Consider the following 7,238-nt stretch of genomic DNA (forward strand, 5'->3'; position numbering starts at 1 on the left):
AGGACAAAATCCCCACACTGGGAACTGTGCTAGAGAGCTAGCTTTGAGCCTGTAAAGTTGCAGGTGTGGTGTGTGACAGATGCCAACTATTGAACACAAGCATCACTATTTACACGGGAGGCTGGAAATAGGCTCCTTCAAAGGCAAAGCCACAGGTAGCTTGGGTAAGATGCAGCAGCTGTAAGACCTGGAATAGAGTGAAGGACAACGTTGGCAGGATCTGTTCAAAGCTGCTTTGTCCCATTTTCCTTCTTTGTTTTGTCCTTTTCTTTCAAGGAATGGGCAGTCTGGGGTAGTTCTTGGTGGTTTTAAGCCCTGCGCCCTGAAGCAGGAGCTCAAGTATAAGACAAAGGCTGATTTTAAAGTGGTTTAGGTTTTACTGCCTGGTGATATTTTTTCGAAGTACATTTACTGAAGATTTATGTAAAATCTATCTTTTGTCTACTTAAAATATGTCAAATGGATGTACAGGGCAAAATTTAATGCATATGGGTTTTCATTATTTTAAATCATTTGCAATAGAAATGATTTACTCTGACATCAGACCTTTGTTCTTTGCCTGTCCACCATAAATCCAGGCCCACCCAAATTTCCAGCCTTAGCTATATTTCAGCATTCCCTCCCCCAGTATCTATAACCTCAGTTCTGTGATTCTTCATGTAAATGACTTTCAACAAGGAAAGGGAGAGAACACATAATTTGCCTTAATACAGGTAATTTTGAAAGGAGAGCAAGACCTTTACATGAGGAATAGTTGATGGCGGAGGAAAGGGGAGAACTAATGCTCGTAGAACTGCAAGTGGTTCTTGATGAGAGTGGTGAGAGCTACCGATCAACCAGATGTGACCAAATGGACTTTTTGTGCAGTTGAAACTGCCAGAGGTGATAGAAGTCTATCTTTCTCTCTCTGAATTCTTCCATGTCTTTTTAGTGCCCTTCCATTTATAATGCAATGAATCCAACTGTGGCCAGTTAATGTTGTAGGCAACCGTTTGGAGAACTGAGGTACTGGGGTAAGGCAGGTTCCCCAAGGTCGTTCAGAAAGTCCATAGTGGAAAACTGGTGAACCCTGATACCCAGACTTGGGCTTGTATGAGAGACTCTCTTGTAGCAGCTATTAAAATCCTGAAGCACTCAGACTTTATGAAAGCCCTTGTGGAAAACTGTGTCCATTATCATGTTTGCTGCTTGTCTTGTGACGATTAATGGCATATAGATCTTCTGAGCCACCCACAGCCTGTATTTGAAGCCTTCCCAGCTCAGTAGTTACTGAAAGTTGTTGCTGCCCAATAGCTCTTTGGTGACCTACAGGACAAGAATGAAACACCTGAACTCAGCCCAGTTTTTCATCCACAGATATCATCTCCAAACAGGCTGCTGAGACTTCTAATTTCTACTCATGACATTGAAAGACAGTTAAGTCTGAAGCAAACAGTGCATTCTTGCAGACTTCTCCATCCACATCACACATCTTAAACAATATACCAAACTATATCTCAAACATATCTCTTTAGTCTTGACAAAGCTCCTTTCCTGTTGTCAAAGGATTTCACTGTTTTCATGATTTCACACATCATTGCATTTAGCTTTGACCTGCCTAAAGATCTCTAGCAATTCTGGATAATATCCTAAACTACAGCAGCATCCTAAGGGGAATTCTGCTTCTGACATCCAGGCTATCTGTCCTATCCCATAGCTACGGGTGTGCCTGACAATGCCCATTGCTATTTGTTGTCATTCCCATAGCACTGCCAATAATCTTGAGCCTGAAATCAGAGCAGGGTCAGATGATGTGCCGGGCCTGCATGTACTTGCCTTCATTCTGGCTTCCAGTAGCTCTACCACAAGGGGATCCAATTGAGAAAAAATCTCAGTGTAGTTCTGATTTATGTGCACCAGTGCAGAGGGGAGCAGAAGCTTTTAGTATCTTGGGAAGCAGTTAGGAATTAAGGCCAAGGAAAGGACAGTCACGTCAATTACATCCTAAAAAAGGAAAACTTAAGTGAGAGTCCTGGCTCCTGAACTGTTTCTGGGCTGGCAAATGTTCACAGTTCTCTTGGCAGGTGCTGTAGAAAGCCCATTTAGATCCCCTCCCTTGCACAATGGCATCGGGTTTACGGTTTTGAGGGGGGTCTGGTGGTGCTATGCTATTCCATAGTGTTACTGAAACAAAATTAGGGGGTGCATTGAATATTTTAAGATCTCTGATGCTCTCTTGTCAGGATTCTCCACTGAACCCACAACACTTCACTCCAGATGTGGCTGAGGGAAGGGAATCTCATGTGAAGTGCAAGGCTGACACCTGGAGGGGACTGCTGAGATGCAGCTGGACAGGGATTCTGCAGCACCCAGCTTGGGTTGGGAAAGATCAGAGCAGGTGGCAAGATCCCAGGTTTGCGAACTGCTCTTTTCTAGTGTGGGGGTGCTTTAGATATTCTTCCCTTTCCCCTTATCCAGCACGAAATAAAAATACAGATTCATATTTCAGATTTTCCGTGTCTACTTTTAGGAGCAGAGAACATAGAAGCAACCTCTGTGTCGGCTGGTTATCCTCCTCTTCCATGTTCAAAACTGTTTGGATCAAAACTTGTCTTGCTCAACAGGCTGCTGCAAATAATGCAAGGTTGTTTTTTCAGCTGGTTAGGCTGATGTGTTTGAACTGCTGCACAAGAGACTTCCTGCTGCTTTGCCATTTGGGAAACTGTGCTGGGAGTTTCTGGAGTACAGACTTGCAGGGCAATTCCTGCTGTCAAAGCTGCAGCTGGAAGATTTGGCAGTAGGTAGAGCTTGTTCTTTTCATGTCTGGCTCTGCCGGCAGCCATGGCGAGGCTTTTCTTGAAGCTGATCCTAATCACGGAATGCAAGGCAGCTTCTGGGACAAAGTCTTCATGCTTTTGGGAGTTTGCTTTCCAGGCTGGCAAGCACCCATTCACAGCACTTACTCAAACCTTTTCAGTAATCTCTCTCCTCTGCCAGGAGTTGTCTCAGTATCTGTGAATGCTGTTTCTGCTCAATCTAATTTTAGGGTATGCTAATAACTAAGTTATTTACTGTGCTGGCATTATCATACACTTTGTGTCTCATGAACCCAAAGATTATGTGTCCATTACATCTCCTTAATTCTCTTTGTCATTGCCAGTGTGCTTCCAGTCATAAACTTTGCTTAGCAGTGAATGGGTTGGTTGTGGAAAAATACCCCAAACAACAGAGCAAAACCAACAAAGAACTCAACTGCCAACAATTATTTTCAGAACTCTTAAATGCAATTCTACCCACCAAGCTGCAGAATAGCTCCCTGAGTCTCTGTGTGTCTTCACTGGTGTACCTCAATACTGTCTGACTGCCTGTCTTTCCCTTCTAACCTTCACACTCCTAAAATACCACCAATACCCAGTTCATCCTGATGAACATACTGAACTACTCCATGCATTCACCACCTAGACCAGCTTAAAGTGTGAGCCATGAAAGAACTTCTCCAGTCTGGGAGAGAAGAGAGGCACGTTGCCAGCTTCAGGAGCAGCACAAGACATTCTGTGTGCTGGAGATGCTGCTTTTCAGCCCAGAGACCTGGGGAACCTAATGCTATCCCTATGGCCTCTGTTGCTTCAGCACTTATTAACTGTGGCATGACTAAAGAGACAGCAACATCTTTCCCCTTCCTCCACCTCAATAATATCGCTGACGCTGGACCGTCAGTTATGCTAAATTATACTGGATCACTTGTGGTTATTCAGTGATACAGACAAATACCAATTCAAGATCAAGGGTGAACCCTGGTCACTAAACTTGTTTCACCTTGTGGCTTACTCCAGACTTAAAGCCTGGCACTTGCTGACATTCTGTAAACCCAATTTGTCATCCTCCTAACCCACATCATCCAAGCCAGGCAGATTATTTACTTTGAAAAAACGTGTGGATAGCTTCCATGCGAATCCTAAATAGGTCCAGGTGCCATCGCTAGATTCCAGAGGGAGCTACAGTCATGAGATGCATATGCTGGTAAAATAACTTACATCCTAGATGCTTCAAAACTCAGTGACATTCTCCCTGTTTTGATAGTGTCTGGACTCTCATTCCTGCAGAGCAGCCTGGCACCAGTATGCTAAAGTGCCCAAGTACATACCTTCAGGCCTGCGCATGGTCCCAAAGAGATCAGCAAATGTAAATTTAAACACATACTTAAATACATGCTAAAATAGCTTTGGATTCAGAATCAGGGACTACCCCCTCTTAGGCAACTCCCTTTGAATCATTGCATTTATCCCCAAATAAAGCATTCGAGTCAAGAATTAGCTTGCTGCCTTCCAGAGAATTCATCATTTCCAGTTTGCGAGCTTGAGGAGAGAAATCCAGGAAGCATCAATAAATCCACTTTGACAGCAGAGTAAAGAGCTGCAAAAGGAGTAACCTGTCAGGGAAATGTGACTTAATTTCTCAGGGAAAGATCCGTTTTATAAATGAAATAAAAATGCCAGCAAATCAAATAGCAGGAAGTGTCACACTTGGTTGTCTCTCAGCAGGACAAACAATAAATGAAAGGTAAATGCCATGGTTCTACATTTAGCAAGGGAAGTCATAACAGAAACTGAGACTCATAACATACACTGAGAATCTGTGCTCAGCAGCCTGAGGTAGGTACTGACAAAGGTACGTGTTCCCATATAAACATCCCTTTAATCTACACGTTTTCACTTGGACAAAACGAAGGTTATGTGCTGGAGTTTAAGGACTTGCTGAGATTCCCAGATTGGACATGAGGGGGCAGCCTTACCTGCAGTTTATTGATAGCAAAGCCGCTCTGTCCTATCGAGGCAGGGTCCTTACAGGCCTCCCAAGTTGCAATGTCAAGATCTGGAGCTTTGGCCCTTTCTGTGACCCTTTCTATAGCTTTTCAGATACCTTGATTCAAAGGCTGAGCACTGCCCCTTTAAATAAGCACAGAGCTCTCAGGCCAAATGGGGAATGAAGCCCAGGCTACCAACAGTTATGAAACCTTCCTTTCTGAGCTTGCAGGCTTAGGGGCCGCTGCTACACTCCGAGGTTAATAATCAGTTTTAATCTTCACTTAGGGGGCTGTAAAAAAGGAATGAAAATTTCCTCATTTGAAGCTGGGCTTGACTGACAGCTTTATTATCTGGGTAAGGTGCGTGGCATTCCACACAATCAACTTGTTTTTTTAAGTAATCTCGCTGCTTAAGTCGTACACGCCGCTAATTGCATTTTAATAAGTCTCTTTAAAATCTTTCCATATTTTTTAATATCCTAATATTAGATAAGTGATTGCTGGGGACACTGGAGGGCACTGAAGTTTATGGAAAGAGGAACGCCATAATGAAGCTTTATTGGGATGGCATCACCAAACAATTGCTGTGATAGCAACACTCCCAAGCTTGGAGAAGTGCCAGACATTTCCCCCCTGGAACTGACTCAGACACTACCCTCTCTGGCTCAGGACTGACGCAGAAAATGGATGCTTTCTGGCTCATAAAATGGCCTCTTTCCGGCTTGGAAATCACTGAGGAACTGTCCACTTTGGATTTGGGAAGAACTTGGGAACTGGTCTTTCTCCATTGAACAATGACTTTGAAATGCACCTTTCTTTTGCTTGATTCTGGCTTGAAACTATTAAAGTGTTTGTTTAAATTTGGCCAGAAGGTGGTTTTGTTTTGTTTTTTTTTTTTACCAGCTTTATGCAATAGCAGAGGTTATGAAAGGCTTCAGTAGGAATTAGACAACCAAGGCTGCAAGCAGAAGAGATGAACTTTCCATCTCAAAGATGAAACCCAGTTAAGATGAGAGGATATTTGGAAAGAGATGTGCTATGGTGTGGAATTATTGGGTTTCTGCATCTCGCACAGGGAACAGAGAGCATTAGCCAAGAATACCAATTGCAGTCAAGACGTAACAACCAACCAAACCACCAAAACACTCAAACCATAGTGGGACTGAGCAAACTGCTCATTCCAGCACCCCAAGCTACAGGGAATGTCAAACTCAGATTCAAGCTGCATCCTGCATGTGCATCCACAGGGTCAGCTACTGCAGCAGTTACAAGCCAGTGGTGCAAGAAGGTGCCCCACAACATTGCAGGTGTGGAGTTCCAGTGTTTTCTGTTGGAAGTGTGTCTGTGCTCCCTATGTATTTCAGTTGTGTTTCTCTAAATTATGACCATTGGGCAACTAAAGCCACTATCAGTGTAATTTCACAGCATGGAGGGGCAAAGGGAAAATATAATCCCAAATTAGTAACTGGCTTCTAAAGAACTTGACTGGGGAAAAGGGATTTGTTTTTTCCCAACACAGAATGGCAATGCCAGATTTTACATTATATTGCATTTTATCCTCTGCAGTTCATATATTGGCACCTTAGATCACAAAGCTATTTTGAGAACACTTGTGACTTTAATCTATTGCCTGCTTTTTTCTGTTGGGTTTCTTTTTCCCTAAGTCTGATCTTCTGAAATCATACTATAATAAATCACAACGTCAGCTTTGGTTAAAAAAGATCAAGCTTCCAGCAGTTCACTATTTGTAAAGAAAACCAGAAGAAATGCTCTATCTTCTTAAAGATTCAACATTTAGGGAACAAATACAGAGAATCCGTAACTTTTTTCATTTGAGTCTCATAATATTTAAGTAAAGTTGGTTTTTTTGGAGCCCAACTATGAGCTTTAATAGTTGAAATGGGCAATACTGATATAAACATCTTGCATCAGTTTGTTTGAAAGTGAGCCATTTTCTGACTAACTGAAGATCTGTTTATCTGTCCATGTGTTTCTTCTGCACATCATCAGAGAATCTTTGGACTCGGTCCATCATATCTTTAGGTCTGATCTTATTCCCACTGAAATCCAAAGGAGTTCTGCCACTGACTCCCAATTAAAGATGGATCAAGCCGTTTTCTACCATGCAGTACGATTAAGAAGAGCTTGCCTATTAATGCTAAATTTCTTATTACTAGTTGTGTATCTTTCTGGTCAGATACTGGTTAAGTTTCTTAAGACACTGGTTAAGTTTCTTAACCAGAAAGTATCTGGTTAAGATACTTTTCTGTATCTTAAAGTGCCTGAGATGCCCCTGTAAAGAAACCAATGCCTCTGACATGAGCCATGCGGTAGAAAAGAGTTGTCAGTTTACAAAATTTCCTGTCTTCCTCTTTTCTTCTCCTTTCTTTTCCTCCCCTTCTGCAGATCCGAGCAGAAGGTCTTGTTTCGCACTGACAGGCTGGGAGGCACATGT

The 7,238-nt window shown here is 42.7% G+C and overlaps 1 long non-coding RNA gene across 1 annotated transcript; it reads left to right on the top strand.

Moving 5' to 3' along the window:
- The first annotated feature begins 5,027 nt into the window (after positions 1–5,027).
- On the top strand, positions 5,028–5,647 carry LOC136022675 (uncharacterized). The gene is made up of 2 exons (XR_010616266.1): positions 5,028–5,138; positions 5,273–5,647. It is a non-coding gene; the product is annotated as an uncharacterized LOC136022675 (long non-coding RNA).
- Positions 5,648–7,238: the final 1,591 nt, after the last annotated feature.

The sequence above is a fragment of the Lathamus discolor genome, chromosome 16 (genome assembly GCF_037157495.1).
Source record: "Lathamus discolor isolate bLatDis1 chromosome 16, bLatDis1.hap1, whole genome shotgun sequence".
In the NCBI taxonomy this organism is placed as follows: Eukaryota; Metazoa; Chordata; class Aves; order Psittaciformes; family Psittacidae; genus Lathamus; species Lathamus discolor.